Source organism: Crocodylus porosus, unplaced genomic scaffold, assembly GCF_001723895.1.
Source record: "Crocodylus porosus isolate Cpor-Errol unplaced genomic scaffold, CroPor_comp1, whole genome shotgun sequence".
In the NCBI taxonomy this organism is placed as follows: domain Eukaryota; kingdom Metazoa; phylum Chordata; order Crocodylia; family Crocodylidae; genus Crocodylus; species Crocodylus porosus.
The window spans coordinates 180,680,319-180,689,259 of NW_017728906.1; the positions used below are offsets into that span (position 1 = coordinate 180,680,319).

At 40.0% G+C, this 8,941-nt stretch overlaps 1 protein-coding gene across 5 annotated transcripts in view; it reads right to left on the reverse strand.

The window, feature by feature from the left end:
* The window catches only part of ARHGAP42 (Rho GTPase activating protein 42), a 305,839-nt gene that overhangs the window by 256,319 nt on the left and 40,579 nt on the right, over positions 1 to 8,941 (reverse strand). The window contains exon 1 of one of the 5 annotated variants that reach the window (XM_019530288.1): positions 4,863 to 4,881. The exons of the other annotated variants lie outside the window; for them this stretch is intronic. The gene's annotated coding sequence lies outside the window, so the exon portion shown is untranslated. Of the gene's footprint in view, positions 1 to 4,862; positions 4,882 to 8,941 lie in introns of those variants that run through there. 5 annotated transcript variants of the gene reach the window in all.

Below are 8,941 nucleotides of genomic sequence, written 5' to 3' on the forward strand. Positions count from 1 at the left end.
TTCATTTTGATCATGGAAAAATGTGGATTTTGGGTTACTTTTTTTAATTCAAAAATTGGGATTTTTTTTTTTTAATCGGAGAAAACCAGGATCCCTGGTAATGTTCCTCTTTCTTGGGCAAAATAGGAATGCTGCCTAAGACATGAGATTTTTTTCTTTTGGGCAAGGCTAATCGTCATCCTAAAAACTAGGAAGAGCACTATCAGGGAAACTGACTGACAGTCAGAGCAGGTCTACTATCTATAGACACACAAGAGTGTTCTTCTAAGATTGCAATGAAGGATGTCAAATGGTAGATGCCATACTCAGTTTTCTGATACCCATTCTCTGGACTGAAACAGGAAGATTACTTCAGGAAGACAAGTTATCTTCTTAACATTCACCAAATGTGGGAATAGAGAATTTACAACTAGAGGTAGATCTGCCAATAACTGGCATGGATAACACATGGAAAGATATGGGCTAGATATCATTTGAATTGCGCACTGAACTGTGATCAATGACGTATGTCTGCATGCATGAGATCAGAATTCTTTAATTGGATTTTTGTTTCTCCTCTGTCACTTTTGCTTAAGGTCATCTTCATTTTTGTTAACATTTCCCCCCAGATGAGACCGGGCACCCAGCACTCATTGTTGGCCCAGGACGAGGATCTGGTTTTCCCCTCATACCAAGTATCTGCATTGCCCTGAATCAATGAAACTCTAGAAATTGTACCACCCTCTCCACTTGCTTCAGCTTGTTCTTTGCATGGAACCGTGGATCAGAAAAAATGTCCAGAAAGAGATGAGCAAATTTCCTTTTTCACTTTTCAAAGTCAATATTATTCTTACCAAGATACTGACAAGAGATTTTGTGAGTACTTGTCAGATCAAATATTAATAATAGAACTGAAAAAAGAAAAAAAAATGCTATCTGGGAAATATAAGGATCGTCTGAGAATGGTGAAATGGAAATGCTTTGAAGACAAGCCTCCTTTAGGAATTCACACAAACATTTCAGACATGGCTCTGCTCTTTTTTACCCTAGAATTTCTGAGGCTAGAAATAGAGTATTACAAAGTGTTCTTCATCCTAATCTTAAGAAGATGGATGACTTCATTCTTGTTGTAGCCTTTCCATAGTTTACTGAGACTGGAAATCAGACAAAGCTGTTACTGAAATTCTTGCATAGTTCCATAGGGTACCCCACTCCCCCCGCCTGGAAAATGTCAAGTAACCTAATTTAATCAAAGCTTTATGTGAGACCCTTTTGCTTACAGACTGAAAGAGCCTGGTACCAATCAGGGTAGAGGATCTTACCTCTAGATAGGACTGGCTGAGTGCCCTGCACATAGCTCTGGGGCAGCAAAAGGTCAGCTACTGACCCTACACTTAATTCTGGCAGCCACTTACACATAGACATTTTCTCCTGTTGTACTTCATGGACTACTTCAACTTGCCATATGACCTGTACTCCTTTCTACAATGCCTGGAAGGGACTAGGATCATAAACTGTTTTTTCAGGTGATTCTAAATAGCTCCAGTTTTCTATGAAGTTTGCCATTTTAAATCATTATGATAACTGGGAACAAAAAAATGAGTTTGATTCCCATATCCCCCCATGCCAGAGAAAACCCAGAGGTCACACAATACTTAAACTGAAAGCAATCATATTTATACTATTGCTCTCCCATATTAGTACTGCTTATGAAAGCACTTACAGGAACTTAACATGTCAGAGGACAGTTCCCTCCTCACCCCCCGCCATGCCAGTACTGACTATTCTCAGAGCTAACAGAGGAATAAGGTAGCAGCTACATGAACTTGGCTGCCTACAAAAGGGCCTGTATAATGATAAAGCCCTTATTTCAGTCAGGGACAGTAAGTTTTCTTGCTCCCCTACAAAAGAACAAGGCAAAATTGGGTGATTCCTTACAGACTCATTCAGAGAGGCATGAGCTTTCTTTCATACACTAGAGACTTTGTCAGATGTTATGAATGGACTTGCAGAGAGCAGGGATACCAAATGGGAAAATACCCCTCTCTTCAGTGGTGATGCAAGGTTACATTTGAACTGGTGCTCAGCAAGGAACATTCTGGTGATAAGATTGATGTCAGGAAGACAGTAGAATAAAATATATCAATCAATCAATCACAGATGAATAGGCCTTTTATTGCCTTCCAGTTCTTCCACTTCTCCCATCCCTTTGCTATGAAGCAACCTGCATGGGAGAGAAGGCAGCAGAAAACTGTGGCAGCCTGCAAAGAAGATAGGAATAATAACCTGGACTTTAAGGCATGGTGATCTGAAACAGTATTTGAGAATGCCTAGTCTGTTACTTAGACAGACTTTCTGGTAGACAAGGAAATCTCCATATACCTATTAGCACCTTCCAGATTGCAGGAGACAAAGGGCTCCAGCAGATGTTAATTTAGTTGTGCGATTCATTTTAACCTGAATATCACAAATCTCACATTCTACCATGGCAGGATATGGGATTTCTGGGAGCTTGGATAAAATTCATCAGATTCCATTTGTATGACTGGCAGCATGTGGGAAGCTCAGCATTAGGGACCTAGCCCCCATGACAGGCTCTGCAGGCACCCAAAAATTTAAAAGATGTGACTGCAGCTTTATAATAATAAATCACTGCTTCCAATAATCAGAAATAAATCAGGAATCAACTGCAATTGGACACTTTCTTTCCTATTAGACTGAGGAAAAACTACCAATAACTTATGGGAAAAAATGTTATATTCAACCTATTGAACCATTTATAATGCAGGGAAAACTTGGGAGGTTTTGTTTTGGTTTTTTGTGGGGGGTTTTTTTTTTATATATATATATATATATATACACACACACACATACACATTGAACATGCCATTTTCCCTCATTTCTTTAGCCTCAGTTTGTATTCAGTTGTATACTATGACTATATTTTGAATTATTATAAAAAAAAATAGTTTAGAAATACAAATATAATTGAAAAAGCAATGGAGAGGTTGTGGAATCTCCATCCTTGGAGGTTTTTAAGACCCAGCTAGACAAAGCCTTGACTGGGATGATATAGTTGAGGACAGTCCTAGATGACTTCCTAAGGTCCCTTCCAACCCTAATTTTCTATGATTCTACAAATACAGGTTATGTAAGTAAATAATGTGGTCTTTGGAAGTGCTAGCTGGATAGATGACATCTTCTATATTATTTTGGCATGTTTCTCTATTCAATGAGTCAGAAGACGTGCTCTTATATGTTGGGATTTCAACAGGAAAGCAAAAGCACACTAATTTTAAATATATGTTACAACAGAACTAGGGAAGTCAGGAAAGCTATTGACTGCAAGGGGCAACGTTTAGTATAAGTTTAAACACCACCCTTCAGAAAAGCAGTTTAGTTGCACAGATTCAATATCAAAGAAGGGTGTGAAGCTTTCAGAAGTTAGCAGGCACAGGTAGCCATTGGAAGAGTAAAGGATAAGCTGAGGTCATCTAAATGGGAGTCAAGCTGGTTTCATGGTTGATGCACGTGCACAGCGCCCCCTTTGTCCCCTTCCACATGCCCAGTGAGAATCTAGAACAATCTGTTCCCAACACACCAACACCAAAACTTTATGGCACCTGAAGTTTGCTTCAGGTGATAAAGGATTAACTATTAGGTTCCAATCAGTAACAGATTTCTCTTGACTGAACTCAGTCACCTGCAAAAACCATGTTAATATTCACTAACCTAGTAGATTATACACGATCCATAAATAAGGGAAGCTAAACTTTAAATCATCAGAAGTAAGGTGCATGAAATGCTCACTGTGGCTTAAGAGTCAGAAAGAAAATTTCAGACTACAAAAGAAGGAAGCTTCGGCTGAAACCATCTGGGACGTACAGATAACACAAAGGATCACTGAGACATGGGCAAGAAAGTACAGACTGCTTTTACAGACACCATTGCAGATGTGCAGCAACATTACTGGAGTACTTTGTGATAATTAGATGATGGTTATAGTAGACTCACCTTTTAAGATATCCTTTCCTCTCCCCGCTCCCCCCCCACCCCCATTCTTCCCGTCTCCCACAAAGAAACACAGGCAAACTAAACTGGTCACTTAAAATGAAGTTAATCACTGCTGGAAATTGCCTCCAGCCTTATAAAGAGGGAAAGCCAAGCTGGGGTAACAGATGAGCTCTCACCAATCCCCCGCTGTTGCAGTTAGATTATTACTGATGTGTCTGGAATAAAGACCAAAGAAGGGTGCAAGCACAGATCTTTCTGTCATATCAAGTCCTTATTTGTAAGTGACAATATGTGGTTGTCCGGTGCTCCAATACCTGTCCCATTCAGTTGTACACGCTTCACCCAAGCCAGATCTCAGGCACTTACAACCCCAGCTTTGTAATCTCAAGAATGGAAGATTGAGCACATACTTCAGTGTGCTCAGTGAAAGGAACCAGGAACTGGCCAGTATTGCCAAAGTCTTAGCTGTATTCTCACACTAAAATGTAATGTACCTTATCCCATTATTTGCTCTGAGGATAGTCATTACTGGCATCAAGACAGCAGGGTGGGCAGGGGGAAAGGAGGGAACTGTTCTCTGACATGTTAAATTCCTTTGAATGCTTGTTTGACAAGGGAAATGAAACTCCTTTGGCCTCCCTGGGCTGCATTCAGACCATGGGACTCTTCCCAGGCCAGATCCAGGCCTGTCTATGGTGGCTGGGTGAGCAACAACAGTGTCAACTGCTGTGGGCAACTGAGCCACTTCTTTGGCTCAGAGAACCATAGAGGTTGACACTAGTGCATCTTGTCCTGCTCCACCAAAACAAATCTCCAATGGGTCTCCTTATCTAAAATTTGGGGACAAGCCCCACCCCCATTCACCCTACTTTGAAATGCCCAGCCCCTTCAGCAGCCCCATAGGCAGAACAATATGGCTCCATGGACTGTCTGACATCCCTGGTCTTGACCCTATGGAGGGTGAAAGAGTAGAAGTGAAAATATTTTAACTGATTCATTTTAAACACACACACTGGCCACCAGCCTTAAAGGTTGCCAACTGGTGCTCTATGACCATGTTCTATAATCCCTGGAGAACAGGATATTATATGGGCATGCCATTCTTATTGCAAAACTGCAGCTAATGTGGTGCTATTATAGCATTTTTTACTGCTTTGAAAGCAAGAAGCAGAAAAGCATTTTTAAAGTTATCCCATTAGGTGAGGGATTGTAGTGTTACAAATACTAAAAACACAGTTTACCTAAAATAATCCTCTTATGAGATACAAGGCCTTTTAAAAATGCTGCTGGCTTTATTATAACATTTTTTTATTTTGAAGACGAACCAGGATTTAACCTGACCGTGTTATTCTGTACGAAAAAGACTTGGAAGGAAAAAAACTATATCAATAGCCAGAGATGTGCTGTAGGAACAAGGGTGCCCCACTGAGAAGTGCTGAACTGCAACAGCTGCTGTGTTTGCTGCAGTCAATTTATTCTAACTAGAACATGTCACAGCAGGATATATTTCTCCATATCACAGACTGTAAACACAGCAGCTGGTAACATGTTTATATTTTGGAAGTATGAAACAGTTAAAAAATGGTGATTGTACTACTTTACTATGAGAACTGCATTTGAACTTTCTCCTCTTATCTTGAGGGGTTTCCTCATTAAGAATTCCAGATTCATAGAGGTGGAGTTTGCTTCAGGAAATTAAGCTCTCTTCCCACCATCCTTCTTTTCCATTCTGCATCATCCTGCACTGTCTGCTGTTTTTACAGACATCAGTATAATTAATTTATTCTCAGGACATTTTCTGATATCCTGGCAATACAAAGACTACTCCTGATCAAAATGACAGCAATAGTAAGTGTAGGGATCATATCAGAGACAGCACTTTGCTCTCAGTGGTATTTAAAAAAAAAAAGTTATGTTTTGCTAGAGGAACACGTATACCACCTGGTTACTTACATATGTTGGGAGTAGTTAACCAAGTCTTCACCAGGTTTAAAAACTTGTCCTGGAGCTACATAGGAACTGTATTTGGAGCATACGGAACTCTAAATAACTTCGTACAAAACATGCTAACAAACCGTTCCAGCTTTTCAAAAAGAAAAAAAAAAACCCTTCCCTGTCCATAATGCTTATTCACAGCTCAGGTTTTTCCTCCTGAATGCAGCCCTATGAATTAAGGGTACATTTTCCTAAGGAGCGTCATCTGTGTCATTTCTCTTTTAGCGGTGCATTTGGGGGTTTTATTATTCTATTTTTTCCAGCTATTTGGCAGGATAAAATTAACTTTGCTAATGATCACTCCAAATAAAAACTCACTCCCATCTTTTATTAATCTTTTATTTTATGTTTGTATTATTCAGATTCTAAGTGTTACATTCGGCACAAAAACAGGAATTCAGCAAACTGGCAAAGCAAAAAGGCTGCCTGCAAGGGTAGATGTAACTAGTGCTGGCTGCTTGCCTAATAACTCCAAAGGAAACCACAGAAAGACAGAGAACATGCAGTGACACAGGGTTAAGTGTGCTCTGCCAAGGATTTTAGGGCACAAGGATCATTAGTCTATACTGACAATCTTTTGTTCTCGTCTTCAATGAACTCTTTTTCTCACTTACTTGCTCGCTTCATCATGCTACTGTTCTCTGCCAACTTGCAACCCACTAACAATAGTAAATAACATGAAAATATTACCACTTTTTCCATGTTGAAGTTCAGTATTTTGCTCCTTGAAATTTAGAAACACTAACCTTGGCTTCTTAAATTCAAGGAAGAAGACATGATAGAGCACACAAAAACAGTTGACCTTATAATTTATTGTATTATTTTGGCATCAAATAAAGCACTTGATGTTCTTTAATGACATTTCCTCTACTAAGTGTGTAGAAATTCCACCTCAAAACTACAATAGGACCCCAGTTACTTAACAAGATCACCATAATGCAGAAGCCTTACAAACATTCAGAGAATATCCACTAGTCATTCTCTTCCCATCAGCCCACCCATTTACTTTGAAATCCCTAACTTTAGTATTTTTTTTACTGTTCTTAGCGCTTCACTGAGGCTAAATGACAGTTTCTAAGCATGCTCAAAAAGAAAAACCAAGCACAAAATGAGGACTTCTAATCGGAGTTTTTAACTAAGTCTCATTGGCTCTGGAAGAAGTTACACTTATTGCATGGTTAATTTGTTAATAATGAAATAAACCGTAACATGCCACATATTCAGCTGATTTATGATGCCATAAAATAGAAAACAAAGCATGGAATATCTTTGTGGATGATTTGTATGGCACTAATTTAAGCATGCAGCATGTTGGGCATTTTCCTGCAACCCCACCCTCATGCAGACCATTTGAAAGCACCAGGACATGGGGGACCAATAGGCTCCCTTCATGCCCAGCTGCTCCTCTGCTTTCTACTTCCTGCTGTGGGCTCCCTGCCTCATCTGATGCTCTGATTTGTGCTCCCTGCCCTATTTGCTTTCTGTCTCCTCTCCAAATCTGCTGCATGCCAAGCACAGAAGCTGCCTATGCCACTTGTGGCCCCCCACGCCACAGGTTGGCCACCTGTACCCCACATTCCACAACACTGCTCATCTAAAGCTCGTGTTTAGCAATATATTCCAAAGGGCTCCTCGGCACTAACTGGTGCAGCTGTGTCTGGCTCCATTTTCTGTTGGACTTCATTTCTCATTATCTTACTGGTGGTGGGGGGCGGGAAGCAACTCCCCACTACCACTCTCCAAATTCTACTGATTCTGTTGCATGTGTTCATGATAAGACTCTGCATTTAATTAGAAAGTGAACAGACCACACAGAGAAAGATCTGATCATTACTTAATCCTATCATTTGTAACCCCCTTTTAAAACATCACGGTAGCACTAGAAACCCACACAAACCAATAAGTACAAAGTTAATGACAGAAAGTTAGACTCCTCAGATACCCAAGTCAACTACTTGGGCAATTTTCATTGTGGCGAGGAATTAAATTATGCTATGTTTTCTTTTTGGCCAAAAAGTAGTTGCCATATTATGTTGTATTATTATACTCATACATAGGGACCTACTTAAAATTGCAGCTTGGCAATTTTCGTGGAAGCTAAGAAAAATGGCAGGTTTCCATGATCACCACCAAAAAAAAAAAAGAGTGTTTCCCATGATTTTGTATGGAATCACCTGGAAAAAAAAGCTTATGAGACTACAAAGAAAGTATAGAAACCCCTGCAGCCATAGAGCACATGGTTTGCGAGAAAGCTAACAAGAGGCTGAGCTAATGACATAGACTCAAGGAAGGTGCCGGTCTGCAAAGTGAAATGGTTTTGGTACCATCTTTTAAGATGCAATGATCCAGTCTGAAGATGATGAGTGAAAAGAAATCTAAGAAAGTTAAATACATTTCAGATCAGGATTATGTAAGGCAGTTCTCTGTAAGAACCCTGCATGCAAATATTGATAAACTGTTTTGTTCATCGCACGACGTGATTCTGGATGTGTCAAAAGAAAACAGCGCTGATCGGCATTTAGAGTCTGAATCGTATGTAAACAGCTGCAGCAGAGTCTGAATGTCAGAACAAGAAACAAGCAACTATGTTCTCAGTCTTTAAAAGAACCACTGAAAGCAGTTTGACAAGAAGAGAGGCTACATTCGTACTAGTGGAGGTATTCCCTGTTGCCAAAATTCCTCTGGAGAAAATTGATAACCCTAAATTAGGTGACTCCTTGAACAAACATATGCCATGTGCAAACAAGATTATCCACCCGGAGTAACTACTCTGCATGTTCAATCTACAAAATCTGCATTGGCAGAAAATGAATCAATCAATTAATCAATCTCAATTCATAGTTTCAGAGTTTCTACGGTCGGAAGGGACCTGAACAGATCATCTAGTCCGACCCCCTGCCATGGCAGGAAAGAGTACTGGGGTCAAACGACCCCAGCAAGATGTTCATCTAAC